Genomic DNA, 16,433 nt, shown 5'->3' with positions numbered 1-16,433 from the left:
GTCTTCAGCCGAAAAGTCTAATGATTGCAGATTAAATAGTATTTACATGCAGTTCCAGCTTTGATTGAAAAATTCACTGAGTTAATTTTTTCCAGTTCTCAGACATGAGTTGAAATAGGTGTTTGCTTAGAACCTTCAGCAAAAAAATATACAGGACTCAAAATAACAAGACAATTGTATATATTTAGGATTTTTTTTCCTGGCTGTTAGATATGCCTTCCATGATACAAAATGTCCAAAGTGGCCAGTTTATAACCTTGCAGGTTAGTCTAGCAGCAAAGAAAAGAGAGAGTACTGTAATCCATTTCTAACTTATATTCAGTTTGGTCATTGAATGAGCTTTTCTTCATATATTAAGAAGAAGAGTGGACGACCTCATCGAGCGAAACAGGCAGCGATTCATAACTGGAGAACTATTAACACCACTCGAGCACATATCTCAGAGCATGCCCCACATCCGGGACTCGGGATGGGCGGGAAACCGGGTGGGGCTTCTCCCTCAATATCCTCCTTTACCTCAGATACAAGATGGAAACAATATGGACATAATAGTATTGCCCACTTCCCTATCCCCCTGAACCTTTTTTTTTTTCTTTTTCTTTCTTTAACTGTAATTAACTATGAAAAGATTGTCAACAACAACACAATAAAAAAAAAAGAAGAAGAAATAGTCACTGTGTATGCTGACAGTAGCCACTGTTCAGAACAGTGTTAGAATTGTGATGTGTAAATAACAAGCTTTTAAGCCATAGTTCTAAGATGTTCATTTTTTTGTGAGGAGTCAGTGATGGCTTTGATCTGATTTCAACTTAAAAAGCAGAAGGACAGGGCCTGGCACAGTGGCCTAGCGGCTAAAGTCCTCGCCTTGAGAGCCCCGGGATCCCATATGGGCGCCGGTTCTGATCCCAGCAGCTCCACTTCCCATCCAGCTCCCTGCGTGTGGCCAGGGAAAGCAGTTGAGGATGGCCCAATGCTTTGGGACCCTGCACCCACGTGGGAGACCTGGAAGAGGTTCCTGGTTCCCGGCTTCGGATCCGCGCAGCACTGGCCATTGCGGCTCACTTGGGGAGTGAAACATCGGATGGAAGATCTTCCTCTCTGTCTGTCCTCCTCTGTGTATATCTGGCTGTAATAAAATGAATAAATCTTAAAAAAAAAAAAAAAAGCAGAAGGACAAATAAATTTGCTGAGTTCTGTGGGCCCAGTTCTTTGTACCAGTTCTTTGTACTGATGTGGTTGTACAACCGCATTGATAGTTGTTGTTTTCTGACCTCTTTAGAAATAATATGGATGAATTTCATTCAGAGGTGGGCTTTAAAGTTAATTAAAATCTGTGGTTGTTAATATTTCAGAATTTTGAGGTTTTACAAACCAAATGTAGAATAAGGTTTTTCTTTTGGTTTTTTTTGTTTTTAAGATTTATTTTATTTTCATTACAAAGTCAGATATACTGAGAGGAGGAGAGATAGAGAGGAAGTGGAGCTGCCGGGATTAGAACCAGCGGCCATATGGGATCAAGGCGAGGACCTTAGCCACTAGGCCACGCTGCCGAGCCCTAGAATAAGGTTTTGTGTGTGTGTGTGTAACTTAGATTTTTTTTTAACCTAGATTTTTTTTCTTATTGGAAAGGTAGATTTACAAAGAGAGACATAAAGACCTTCCATCCACTGGTTCATTCCCCAGGCAGCTGCAGTGGCCGGAACCAGGAGCTTCTTCCTGGTCTCCCATGTTGCTTCAGCGTCCCAAGGTTTTGGACCATCCTCAACTGCTTCTCCAGGCCATAAACAGGGAGCTGAATGGAAAGTGGAGCAGTCATGACATGAACTGGTGCCTATATGGGATCCCAGCACGTGTAAGCAAGGACTTTAGCCACTAGGTTACTGTACCAGGCCCATAACTTAGATACTTTTAAAAATGATGTCTGTTTGATCTGAAAATGCTTTTAGGATTTGCAGACACTTGGGTTGTATTTGGCCTTAGAACACAAAAAGTCTTCGTGTTGTACCTAATGTGACTGAGGCTAACTTTTTTAGTATAGTAAAGAAAGAATAGGATAAGAAATTCACATTTTAATCGTTGAGAATTTTAGAGGCTCGGAATTTAGTTTAAATTTATTTTTTAAAAAATAATTTATTTTTAAATTTTGTTATAAGTAAGGGGATTGTATACTCATGCAAACCTCTGGGTGGGATGGGATGGGAGAAGGTAGATGAGGGAAAAGACCTTGTCCTCCCTCCTATGACTGTGGAGTGGTGGGCAGAGAGGAGATGCTGCAGCTCTCCTTAGTGCTAGATCACATCAGTTCCAGGAAATGGATAATCCCCTAGCTTTGTCTCAGGGACCCTGATTGTGATGGTGAGAAGAATGTCCAGATGGTGTTACTTGAGTAGTCTCGATTGTTCTGAGATGGCATTGGCTTCATTGCACCAGGCATGAGGTACCACTTCCTGTATTTGCCTGGTATCTGAGTTTCTGTATGTCCATGTGGCCCTGTGTTTCATTCTAACTTAGGGGGAAAGTGTGTGTGTGTAGAGGATGAAATTTGCCAGAACTGATATTCCCTTTCTTTAACTAGTAGTGATTTTTGCTTTGAAAAGTTGTTAGGCTAGAATTATAATCTGGGATTTTTTTTTTTCTAATACTGAGTTATTTTCACTTGAAAGGCTGTCACATAAGGAGGTATTTTCTGTCTGCCATTTCAGTCCCCAAATGCCACAACAGCCAGGGCTAGGACCATCCAAAGCCATGAGCCAGGCTTCTTCACTACAGGAAACCAAACAGTTGAGCCATCTTTTACTGCTTTTCCAGTCCATTAATGGGGAGCTGTATCAAAAGTGGAGCAGCTGGGACTCAAACCAGCACCTGCGTATATGCCACTGTGGTACTAGCCCAGTATGATATCTTCAAGGACTAATTACTCTGTTTGCATAATTTTACAAAGTATCTAATGTTTAAACTATTTAAAATTAAGTTTTATTCATGTGTTTGAAAGATAACTCCCATTTGCCACACGAAAGCCCACAATGGCCAAGTCTAAAACTAGAAAGTGGGAACACAATCCAAGTCTCCCCTGTGGGTATCTTGGTGGCAGTTACTTGAGCCAGAAGAGCCATCACTGCTGCCTCTCCAAGTCTGCATGAGCAGGAAGCCAGCTGAAGTCAGGAATCAACCTAGTAACCGTGGTGTGGGACCTAGGCAGCCTAGCCACTATATTGTATATGTCTGCTCCTCATAGGTGAAGGTTTAAGCATTTTTGAAACTAGGAGTTCCAGGCCTGATGCTGTGGCTAAAGTCCTCACCTTGTATGTGCTGGGATCCCATATAGGTGCCAGTTTAATCCCAGTAGCCCTGCTTCCCATCCAGCTCCCTGCTTGTGGCCTGGGAAAGCAGTAGAGGACGGCCCAAAGCCTTGGGACTCTGCACCCACGTGGAAGTCCCAGAAGAAATTCCTGGCTGCTGGTTTCAGATCAGCTCAGCTCCAGCCATAGCAACCACTTAGGGAATGAAACAACGGATGAAAAATCTTTCTCTCTGTGTTCATTTGCTGTGCCCATTTTTTCACAGGTTATTTTTTCTTTTAACTGTCCCTGGGTTTCTGAAGCTCTTTGTAAATCCTGGATATTAGACCCCTATCACTTGTGTAGTGTGCATAAATTTTCTCCCATTCTGTTGGTTGCTTCTTCACTTTGTTAATTGTTTCCTTTGCTGTGCGGAAGCTATATAGTTTGACGTCCGATTTATTTTTTGGCTTTGACTGCCTGTGGTTTTGGTGTCTTTTGCCATTCCTGTTTCTGAGTGAGTGCTTCCTATGTTTTCCTTTAATAGTTTGATGGTTTTGGGTGCAGATTTAGGTCCAAGATTCATTCAGAGCTGTTTTTTATATAATATGACAGGTGTGAGTCTTGGTTCTTAATTCTGCAAGCTGCTACCCAGTTGTCCCAACAGCATTTGTTAAATAGACCAGGTTTTTTCCTCTGGACTGTTTTCAGTTTTCTTGTCAAAGGTTAGTTGTCTGTACATGGGTGGGCTTTCTTCTGGTGTTTCTATTTTGTTCCATTGATCTTCTCTTTTTCTGTATCAGTACCAGACTGTTTTGATGACCACTGCTCTGTAGTATGTCTTGAGGTCTGAAATTGTGATTGCTCCAGCCTGATTTTTATTCTTCAGGATACCTTTGGCTATTCGTGGTCTCTTGTGTTTCAAGATGAACTTTTGTATCTTCTTTTCTATATGTGAGAATAGTGTTGTTGGGATTTTGATTGGGAATGCATTAAATTTGTATATTACTTTTGGTAATATGGACATTTTGATGATGTTGATCCTGCCAATCCAGGAAACATGGTAGTTTCTCCATTTTTCAATATCTTCTTCTGTTTCCTTTTTAAATGTTTTATAGTTTTCACCAAAGAAGTCTTCTACATATTTAGTTAGCTTAATTCCTAGATATTTAATATTCTTCTCCACTATTTCTTTCTCAGCCTTGAAATTATTTGTGTACACAAGTGCCATTGATTTGTGTTGATTCATTTTGTATTCTGCTACCCTGCCAAAGTCTCTTATGAGTTCCAGTAGTGTCTTGACTGAGTTTTTTGGTTCTTCTATGTAAAGAATCATGTCATCTGCAAATAAAGATAATTTCAGTTCCTCATTTCCATTTCGGATTCCTTTAATTCCTTTTTCTTGCCTAATTTCTCTGGCAAGGACTGCCAATACTATATTGAATAGGAGTGGTGACGCTGGCATCCCTGTCTAGTTCCTGATTTTAGTGGAAAGGCTTCCAGTCTTCCCCCATTATAATATGCTGGCATTGGGTTTTTCATAAATTCCTTTAATTGTGTTGTAGAATGTTCCTTCTATGCCTATCTTCCTGAGAGTTTTCAGCATGAAGTGGTGTTTGATTTTATCAAATGCCTTGCCTGCTTCTATTGAGATGATCATTTGGTTTTTATTGTTCATTTTATTGATTCAATGTATCACATTTATTAATTGTGAATGTTGAACCATCCCTGCATGCCTGGGATGAGTCCCATCTGTTCTGGGTGAATGATCTACCTGATGTACCATTGGATCCTGTTGGCTAGTATTTTGTTGAGCATCTTTGCATCTGTGTTCATCGAGGATATCAGTCTGTATTTCTCATTTTCTGTTGTTTCTCTGCATGGCTTTGGTATTAAGGTGATATTGGCTTCATAGAGTTTGGAAGAATTGCCTCTCTTTCTGTTGTTTGGAAAAGCTCATGCAGGATTGGGGTAAGTTCCTCTTGAAACATTTGGTAGAATTCAGCAGTGAAGCAATCTGGACCAGGACTTTACTTAGTTTGGAGGGCTTTAATTACTGATTCAATCTCAGTCCATGTTATAGGTCTATTTAGATTGTTAATTGCTTCTTGATTCAATTCTGGTGGGTTGTATGTGACCAAAAATCTATCCATCTCTTCTAGGTCTTCTGATTTATTCACATATAGTTATTTATAATATTTCCTAATAATTTTGTGTATGTCTGAGATATCTGTTGCTATATTTCCTCTCTTGTCTCTGATACTATTGATGCATCAGGTGCTATTGATACATCAGGGGAGTCTGTTTTGTTGATTTTCTCAAAGAAACAGCTCTTTGATTCAGTTCTCTTGGTCTCTATTTGGTTTATTTCCTCCCTTATTTTGATTGTTTCTTTTTTTCCTAATAATCTTGGGATTGCTTTGCCGTTGTTTTTCTAGTTCATTCAACTGTAAGGTTAGCTGATTCACTTGATGGTTTTCCAGTTTCTTAATATAAGCATTTCTTGAGATAAACTTTCTCTTAACACTGCCTTGATTGTGTCCCATAAGTTTTTAATATGTTGTGTTGATGCCTTTATTTGATTCAAGCAATTTTTAATTTCCCCTTTGAAAAATTTTTCCATTGCTTTCCATTCCATTCTTTCCATTGCTCATTTAGTAACATATTATTTTTTTCTCCATGTGTTTGGAAGTCTTCTTGGGTGTTTTGACTTTTTGGTCTCTAGCTTTACTCCCTGATGGTCTAAGAAGATGCATGGTATAATTTCAAATTTTTTGAATTTGCTGAGGGTTGTTTTGTGGCCTATAACATGCTTAATTCTGCAGAAGGTTCTATGTACTGATGAATAAAAGTATATTCTCTATCTGTAGGATGAAAGGTTCAATGGATATCAGTTAAGTCCATTTGCTCTAGAATTTGGGTTCTGATGTTTCTTTGCTGAGTTTCTGTTTTTTTGAACTGTCCATTGATTTTAATGTGGTGTTAAGGTCACTCACTATGATTGTATTGAAGTCTATTTCTCCCTGTAAGTCCGTGAATGTTTGTTTCACATAACTGGATGCCTGGGAATTTTGTGCATACACATTTATTATGGTGATCTCTTCTTGCAGAATTGATTTTTTTGATCTCTTTTAATGTTCATCTCTCTTAATGTTTTTCACATCGATGTCTTATCTTCTGGTATAAGAATGGCTACCCCCACACATATTTCCTTACCATTCGCTTGGAAAATCTTTTGCCATCCCTTCACTTTTAGTTTCCTCTGACCTTTGTTCATGAGACATGTCTCCATGTAAACAGGAGATAGATGGGTTTGTTGTTTGATCTAGTCCTCTAATCTGTGGCATTTGGTGAGTTTAAGCCATTTACATTCAATGTTAATATGGATAGGTGACAATTTGGTTCTGTCATCTTAGCAAGAGGTTATTCTTTGATTGAGTCTTCTGCTGCCCTTTAGTGAGGTGTTCTCCTCATTTGCCTTTGGTTTTGGTAGCTGCTTTTTCTTTTCTCTTTCACGAGAACATCTTTGAATATTCTTTGTAGGCCAGTTTTGGAGGAGAAGAATTCTTGGAATTTTTCTTTATTGTGGAAGAATTTTATTTCTTTTTCAAAGACAAAGAAGAGCTTTGCAGGATACATTATTCTTGGGTAAAAGTGTTTCCCTTTTAGAGTCTGAAATGTGTCACTCCATTTTCTCCTGGCCTGTAGTGTTTCCTCTGAGAGGTCAGCTGTCAGTTTGATTGAGATTCCTCTATAGGTCATTTGATTCTTCTCACGTCCACAGTTAAGGATTTTTTCCCTTATTTTCAACTGAGGATAGCCATAGCCTGATTATCATGTGTCTTGGTGAGGTTCACGTTTGATTAACTGTTGCAAATTCTGTGACCCTCCTGTATATTGTTTTCCACTTCTTCAGATTAGGGAAGTTTTCATTTATTATTTCATTGAGTAAACCTTTAATCCCAGTTTCTCTTTCTGTGCCCTCTGGAACTCCCATAATTCTTGGATACTCTTTTGTAGCTTGGCCTAGCTCTGCTTCCTGCTTTTTGTTTGCTTCCCCGTGGTGACAGGAAATATCTTCCAATTCTTCTTTAAATTCTTTGACCTCCTGTATTATGTGCTTCTCATCATTGGTCAGCTTTATAATGAGTTTTCTGAATTTTTTCATTATCTTCCTCAGTTAACTCTGAGAGTGGTAGAGGCTTTTGCTCCTTTACTGGGGAGTCTTTGGTAACATTCCTTGTGCCTCTGCCTCTCCTTTTAACTTTTGACATTGCCATCCTGTTTTGCAGATTTTTCTCCTTAGTGCAGTTTTCTAAGATGTATTATTTGCAGGTCTACAAGTCAATTTTTATATTCAGTCAGTATCCTGAATTAGGAATACACCAGCTGTCAAGATAACTGGTTTGTTGGTGATGCTGATCTTGTCTGGATGCACAAGATGGTGCCCAGCGGGGCACTGCTGAAGAGCTGGGGCTGTTGGCCTTCGGATCCCGGGACTCCACAGATCCCACAGGACGGGGGTATCATCCTGGTGTGACTAGCCAGAAACGCACCCACACTGACGTTTGATCCCTGTGCTGTTGGCTCCAACCATCCTCCAGTCTGCCCCATGGAGTCCACAGCTCCCTTTGCATTCGTGGATGGGCCAAAGTATTTGGCAGGATTGGCCAGTCCCAGTCTGCCTTCACCTCCCGAGCTTCTGATGCAAACCCAAGCTCCCACCTGGCTGCTGCAAGGGCTGATCTGTGGCCCCCACCAGATCCCTGGTTGTTGCAGGAGTCCAGATCATTGCTCACACCGTCAGTGGGTTTTCTGTTCCCTGTAACATTGCTCTGCTGCCATCGCCTCTTCCCTTTGTCTGGGGGTTCTGCTGGTAGCCCTTGTTGACTGCCTGACCCCTATCTTTTTCTGTAATCTGCTCTCTGTGCTTTACCCTAATGATTCTCTGTCATCTCGAACATGTCTGCACCCTGTGCTGCCATCGTGATTCTAAATACATCCTGCTTTTTTTTAAAGATTTATTTCTTTTTATTACAAAGTCAGATATACAGAGAGGAGGAGAGACAGAGAGGAAGATCTTCCATCCGATGATTCACTCCCCAAGTGAGCCGCAATGGCCGGTGCTGTGCCGATCCGAAGCCGGGAACCAGGAAGCTCTTCCAGGTCTCCCACGTGGGTGCAGGGTCCCAAGGCTTTGGGCCATCCTCGACTGCCCTCCAAGGCCACAAGCAGGGAGCTGGATGGGAAGTGGAGCTGCTGGGATCAGAACCGGTGCCCATATGAGATCCCAGCGCGTTCAAAGTGAGGACTTCAGTTGCTAGGCCACTGTGCCGGGCCCTAAATACATCCTTTAAAATACACACACAGTGTTTTAGTAAACTTTACAATTTGTATAGTTTTCTAAAATAAATTATCCATGTTAATACAATGTCAGATATCCTACTGGAATTGTTTCAGTGCTAGCAGTGTTCCATGGCCTTTTAGTCAGAAGCATAGATGGCAGTTACATGGCTTTGAGATTTTTTTCATTTTAATGGGAAAAATATTCATTGTAATTCACTAAAGACGAGCTTGGGAGACAAAAAAAGTTTTACAATAGGAATTCAAAGCTTTTGGGTAGGGTGGATAATAAAATATTTTATTAGTGATGAAGTCTTTAGAAGATCTTTGACCTGCTTTGATGTTTGCTTTCTGCAGAAATGATAAACTGGCTTTAAAGAGATTTAATGACCCACCCCGAGCTCTCATGCCTCATAGGAGACATAGCTAGATCCTCCATTCCTGACTTCTGCGTTATTTGGAATTACTCATCTCTCTACCATGTTGTGAAACTTGAGCTGGCCTATTTCATAGAGTACCAGTGAGTTATAGAGAGACTATTGCTGTGTCGGTGACAAAATGGAATTATAAAGATAAAATATGGGAAGAGTTTGTGGCTATTTCTCAATCTTCCTATTAAATGTACTTGCCATTTTTAGGGTGACATATTACCTTTATTCTTGAGGCATAATGAACAGTACTGTTTGTTTTGCTTTGCTCTATGTTCAAATGGTTCCACTGACACTCTCTTGTATGCTGTTAGTTTATAAACAATATAATTATATTTTGCTTTCATTGAGAGTGATCAGTAGAATTTACAAGAAAAAATTCTTTTAGGTTAGGCCCTTTTGGGGCCCATGTACTGATGTTTTGGGTTAAGGCTCTGCCTGTTTGTGTCGGTATCTCATGTGAGTAACAATTCAGATCCCACTTCTGGTCCATCTTCCTACTACTGTGCCTGGGAGAACAACAGAAGATGATCCAAGAGCTTGTGCGCCTGTACTCACATAGGAAACCAGGAGAATGCTCTTGGCTCTCGGCTTCAGACTGGTCCAGCTCTAGCTGTTACAGCTGTTCAGGGAGTAAACCAGTGAGTAGAAGATCACAATTCTAACTCTGTCTTTCCTGTCTCTATAAATCTCCTTTTCAAACAAAAATGAATCTTTCAAACCTTAAGTTGTTTTGAAAAACCGTAATCTGCATGATTTTTTTCTAGTGATACTGGCAAAAATTAATTGCTTTGTTACTTTATCCTTCTAAGTGTGAGACAGGAGTTTGGTAGCTTCTTAGGCTCTAAATATTTAATTTTTCAAAAATAAATGTTATTACTCTACCATTCTTACCTGGAACTAGCACCATGTGGGCTTTTGGTGCCTCGGGTGGAGGTTTAAGCTGCTCAGGCCATTGCACAGGCCCCTTAAAGGTAGCTTTAACTCGACCTAAGATCATGTTCAGAAAGATTACCTTTGCAGATAATTTAAATAATTTGTTTTATGATAGCTTCATTTTATTATTATATTGTCTGTCAAGTCAATGTACAGAACTTTGTGCCAGTCTTGAAAGTTCTGAACTGCTGCTCTATTGAAACATTTAAAAACTGGGGATCCTGGGCCCGGCACAGTGGCCTAGCGGCTAAAGTCCTCACCTTGAAAGCCCCGGGATCCCATGTGGGCACCGGTTCTGATCCCAGCAGCTCCACTTCCCATCCAGCTCCCTGCTTGTGGCCTGGGAAAGCAGTCGAGGACGGCCCAGTGCATTGGGACCCTGCACCCACGTGGGAGACCTGGAAGAGGTTCCTGGTTCCCGGCTTCGGATCAGCACAGCACTGGCCATTGCGGCTCACTTGGGGAGTGAATCATCGGACGGAAGATCTTCCTCTCTCTCCTCCTCTCTGTATATCTGACTTTGTAATAAAAATAAATCTTTAAAAAAAAACTGGGGATCCTCTTCATCATTATTGTGGGGTTTTTAAGTGTGTGTACAGTCCTGTGATTATAGAGCCATCTGCAGGAAAATTATCTACTTGCAACATAGTTAATGATTCTCTTACCCTTTTATTTGAAATGGTGAAAGAGAAGTGACTAGCCACAGTTTCCCTGGGGTAAGAGGATTGCCAGTCAAGAAGAGATGCAGGAATTTTTAAAGCAACAGACATACATAACCCTTGGGTTTTGTTTTTTCCCTCTACTGTAACTGCTTTGTCTTAGTGAGTTTCTGATTTTTTAAAAAAAAGTTTGCTTCATGTTTTACAAATTCTCAGTAAACATAGCATAGTTCTGTCTCCTTTGAAGAAATTACTAATGATGTCTGTTCTGTTAGCACTGATATCACAGAGATACTGTTTGTTTACTTCAGGAAGAGATGTCTGCAGTCTCTGCTAAAGGAAAAGACTTATCATTCATCCTTGTTGTAGTTGTGTGGATGTCAAAAAGATGATTAAGATGATTTTGTTTTGCCCTGAAGATGTAGCTTTTAAATAGTTAATTGCATCACTTAAATAAAGAGATTTTCTATTTTGTTGTTAAGCCCCTGAGACAGATGCTAATGTGTGTATTTTGGTATGTGTTTTCAATCACTTTGAATTAAGAAAATTGTGTTTTGGAATGCTGTTCTTTGCAAACTTATATCCAAATAGTAATTGTGTATTAGTGCGTAGCCTAATTTTCAATATCCAGTGTTAAGTCTGAAATAAGTTTTGATATTCACAGTCAGGCTTAATGGGAAAAATTTTTGGTAGAGTAAATCAGTCAAGTATATATTACAAAATCAAGTTTTAGGGTTTTTTTTGTTTTTGTTTTTAAGATTTTTACACAGTAGAAAGATAGTGGGGAAGGATGTTTGGCCTATTGGTTGAAACTGATTGTGATGCTCACATACTATTTGAAGTGTCTGAGTTTAGGTTCCAGCTCCACTACCATGTCTAGCCTCCTGTTGATATGTATCCTGGTGGACAGCAGATGGTAGCTGAAGTGCTTGGTGCCTGCAACCCACCTACCAAGCATGGCTGCTGCAGGCATTTAGGGAGCTAAGTAGTAGGTGGGGAGAGGCCTGCTTGCATGCCCGTCTCTGTGTCTTTCAAGTAAATATAATAAGTAAAAATAGAAGAATGATAACTGAAACAATTTTACTGGTGGATTGTTAGCAGGGAGAAAGTAATTCTTGAATAGAAGATGCATTAGGGCCTGGCATGGTAGCCTAGGGGTTAAAAGTCCTCACCTAGATTGCACCATGGCCCCTATGGGCATCATCTGTTGGCTCATGCCCCGAATTGGTACAGTTTTCAGAGCTGAACTGATCCAAAGCCAGGAGCCAGGAGCTTCTTTCTGGTTTCCCACATGAGTGCAGGGTCCCAACACTTGGCAACACCTTCCACTGCTTTCACAGGCCACAATCAGGGAACTGGTTGGGAAGTAGAGCAACCAGAACATGAACCCAGCATCCTTATGAGATCCCAGCACTTTGCAGGGATCAATTGAGCCATCAAAGCAGGCTGGAGAACTGCTATTTTTAGAATTTAGGGTACAGCTCGGTAGCCTGATGGCTGAATCCTCGCCTTGCACACACCAGGATCCCGTATGGGCGTTGGTTGTAATCCTGGTAGCCCAGCTTCTCATCCAGCTCCCTGCTTGTGACCTGGGAAAGCAGTCGAGGATGGCACAAAGCCTTGTGACCCTGCACCCACTTGGGAGACCTGGAAGAAGCTCTGGGCTTCGAATTAGCTCAGCTCGGACTGAGGGAGCCTTTTGGGGAGTGAATCATCGGACAGAAGATCTTCCTCTGTCTCTCTCTGTATATCTGCCTTTCCAATAAAAATAAATTGTTAAAAAAATTAATATGCATTGGTTCTCCATGATTGAATTAAGAAGTGTGTGCTATTTCACTGGAATTTCATATTCTTTTCTGTCTTGTGAAAGTAGTTTTTAAAATGGGTGGATATTAAAAAAGTTTAGAACACCTTGCTAAAAGCTTAGTCTTTTTTTTTTTTTTTAAGATTTATTTATTTTATTACAAGCCAGATATACAGAGAGGAGGAGAGACAGAGAGGGAGATCTTCCGTCCGATGATTCACTCCCGAAGTGAGCCACAACGGGTCGATGCGTGCCGATCCAAAACCGGGAACCAGGAACCTCTTCCGGGTCTCCCACACGGGTGCAGGCTCCCAATGCATTGGGCCGTCCTCGACTGCTTTCCCAGGCCACAAGCAGGGAGCTGGATGGGAAGTGGAGCTGCTGGGACTAGAACCGACGCCCACATGGGATCCTGGTGCGTTCAAGGCGAGGACTTTAGCCGCTAGGCCACTGTGCCGGGCCCAAAAGCTTAGTCTTTTTTTTTTAACACAGTAGCACAGGTTAGAAAGAGATGCAACGTAAAACCTGAAATTTTGTTTTGTGTCTGATTTAGTTATCAAGATTCAAAGTACTGTATGTTTGGAATATAGCTTAACTCACAATTCATCTCTACCCAGATTAAACGACGAAATCATTGTGAGCAGGTTTTTTAAAATAATACTTATTAATTTATTTAAAAGTCAGTTATAGAGATGGGGCGAGATCAATCTTAAAACCACTGGTTCACTTATTGTGGTCCCTAGTTGGCCGAAATGGCCTGACTCAGGCCAAAATTACAAGCCAGGAGCTTCTATGAGGTCTCCCATGTGGGTGGCAGGATCCCAATACTTGGGCCATCTTCAGATAGCTGAATTATAAATTGGACCAGTGGGGACAGGAACTGGATCCCGTTTGAGATGCTCACTTAGCAGACAGCTCTAACACCTCCCTGAGGAGAAGGAGTCTTTCCTTCCAGCTTCCCACTTGTAAGTGCTTTCACTTCTTTTCCTCTTTGTCTTCACTCTCCTGTCCCATTTGCAACTAATAATTTACTTTTACTGAGTTTCATCCTTTTAGGATAATTTAGAGTTCCTTCATCACATCAATTGAAAGTGAACTTTTAAATTTGTCTTATTACAGTGGAAGTCTGTTTTCTGAGAATTGGTTTACTTAGAAATAATGTTGAATCATTTCATGAAGAATTCTATTAATGGGTTTTACATATATTTTTCCAGCTTTGCCTTCTGACTTTTGGGGATAGCAGAATGCCTGCTTTGTGGAAACGAATATACAGTTAAGATTAGTAATTTACTGTTATTAGTTAATTCATAATCTGTAATTCAGTTCAGTGAAAATTTTCTTTTGAAAACTTCGCAAAGTTTTATGCTACTGGCTAAAACATTATGTCTGAAGAAGGGTTTATAAAACAATTGTTTCAGCGATTCAAATATCAGAAATAAAGGTGTGCTAATAAAACAGATAAAGCACTATATAATTCCAAGAAACTTTATGTAGTTCTTTTTGGAAGATCTTTTTTCTCAGCCGAGGGAAAGGTAAAAAAGGAGGGGAGTGGAAATGGTTTGCATGGAAGCTTAGTATTTAAACAAAAATTTAAGTTATATACTTCCTGAAAATATGTTTTCTTTCATCTTTCTTAAAGAAGTCCATTGGTTAGGCAAAGCACAGGATAGCCTTTGTTAGATTTGTGTTTGACGACTGCTTTAATAGCAATAAACATATGTCCAGAAACTTTTAGAATGAGTGAAAGTTATCTGTATAATACAATTAATCTTTAGACCAAGAGTCATCAGTTTGCCAGTGAAAGATGTGTGGCTCCAACACGATTTTTTCCAATGGTTCTCTTTGACATTTTCATTAATCATGTTACACGTGTATTCAGCAGTGGCTGTCTCACAATAAAATTTTTCTTTCTAAATTGTCACACCGGAGAATGTGAATATTGAGTCAGATCATATAATCCTGGAAGAAAGTATTTAAGTGATTAATGTAGAACTTGGGTATAGAACCAATTCAAGCTTTAAAAGTGCATGGGGGTTTCAGGCTCCTATGTGGACTGTACACTTGTCTGAATCAGGTTTTGAAAATTGGCCATGTCTCCAGCTGACTCATTTTGTCAGACTGAGTCACAGGATTAACCCTTGACATGTTCCTTTAAAAAAAAAAAAGACAAAGATTAAACAACTGTGTTGACTAGAGCAGCACTTGATCCATCTATATACGTTTTTTCCAGTAATACGATTCTCCTTTGGAAAAAAATTGATCTGCAGCTGTTGCATAGTTCTATGGGTTTTTTTTTTAATACATATTTTGAGGAAGTGAAAACAGACTTTATCATAGAAGATAATTTGTAATTGTGATAAAGCAAATGACTATTAGTTTTGGTTTCTTTCAGATTAGACAGACTTCAAAAAATGATATTTTGGAGTCACAAACTTAAAAGTTCTTGTCATTAAGCATACAAGTAGAATATAGAAACATTTTACATAATTTAACATAAGTTTCATTGATGATTTGCTCTTTAAGACATTATTAAATAACTATGAAGGTGTGAAGCTTTAAAGTTTTTGTGTGTGTTTATTTAGTTTAACATCCATTCTCAATTTGGGTGGTAGCATTTACAAACTGACTGTGATGAGTATTGAAGAGGAGGTCTTAGCCTACACAAGTATAGACTTTTTATCTGTGTTTTTGAGAGGAGAAATGAAAACTAAAAGCCAAAACTTTTAATTTGTTTCTCAGCTATTTTAAAGCCAGTGTTTCACATTCAGGTTTCAGGTTTAACATACTCTTTCCCAGTTGTTTGTTAAACTGATTTTGAAACAAAGAACTTTATATTGTTTGGCTCTACTCTCCTTTTACCTGAACCTTTGCTTATTCCCCACAGAATATTATCTGATGATATCTAAAAGAAAGAACTGACAATGAAATGTTAAATTTTTCCTTTTACTGTCATTGCCAAAGCTGCATAGTTGTAGTTGGATTCATGTTATGTCTTTGGTTTTGTCACACAGTATTGTATTTACTGTGTTTCCTGTCAGGCATCAGAGAAGGGATCTATAAAAACTATACGAAATAAATTTTTTAACCCCATATAGAAAAGTTTTCTCAAGTTGAAGCATTGATTACACAAAGAAAATGTTGCAAATATTGTCAGTAATTTGTGGTTTCCTTCTCTACTCCTGAGTTTCTGCTATAATTTTTAAAATTTTAATAATTAATAGGGGAAATTTTATTTTGAGCGATTGGTTTTCCTTTTTAAATTGTTTTTTTTTCTATCAGGAGCTGTTCTACCCATAGAGAAAGACTGTCTATTGAAAGACTAAAATTTAGTTGAATGGTTTTAAGGCATGGCATTGTTAATTGTAAATCAAAGCTTTTTACACAGTTCTCTAAGGATTGAAATGGGTCTTTGTGGTCTCTCAGGAGGGAGGAAGTCACACGCCATTCTGCAGACTGGCATTTTAATAGTCTGCTGCGTGGAGATGTTCTTTTGCAGCTGCTGCTTAGCTTTTCCGTATCTGGAGAGTATGGGGAGCTTTCATTGTTGTTCTGATACTATCAGTTTTTAAAACATTGTGAAGTTAGCTGGCTGCATTGTTTGCTTTTGTCTTAGAACTATAATCTGATCAATATGTTTCTTTACAATGGGATTGGATTGTTTTTTGTTTTTTTCTTTTGGCCCCTTAAAGAATATTTCTAGAATGTTTCATACAAGATTTATGTTTTGTGAACGGTGCTTTAAAAGAAATGCTGCGCCCCTTTTTCCAGCTTGTTAACTCTGTCCTGTATTTAACACAGTCTTGTTAGAACCTACAAGGCATTGGTACAAAGAGGTGTTATGGGAGGGGGGAAAGAGAAGAAAAGTTGCTTCACTGTTTATATGGATTAGACCCCACAGGAGAAGTTGTTAAAACTTAAACAGCAAAATGTCTGTGTGTATGAAACATAACAATGCCTCAAACTTAATTTCTGAGTGTAATGGTTT

The 16,433-nt window shown here is 39.4% G+C and overlaps 1 protein-coding gene across 9 annotated transcripts in view; it reads left to right on the top strand.

The window, feature by feature from the left end:
• TCF12 (transcription factor 12) overlaps positions 1–16,433 on the top strand; it is a 336,770-nt gene that overhangs the window by 261,996 nt on the left and 58,341 nt on the right. The gene's annotated exons all lie outside the window — the stretch shown is intronic.

This window comes from Ochotona princeps, chromosome 6 (genome assembly GCF_030435755.1).
Source record: "Ochotona princeps isolate mOchPri1 chromosome 6, mOchPri1.hap1, whole genome shotgun sequence".
NCBI classification, from domain to species: domain Eukaryota; kingdom Metazoa; phylum Chordata; class Mammalia; order Lagomorpha; family Ochotonidae; genus Ochotona; species Ochotona princeps.
This window is presented reverse-complemented; position numbering and strand designations above follow the sequence as displayed.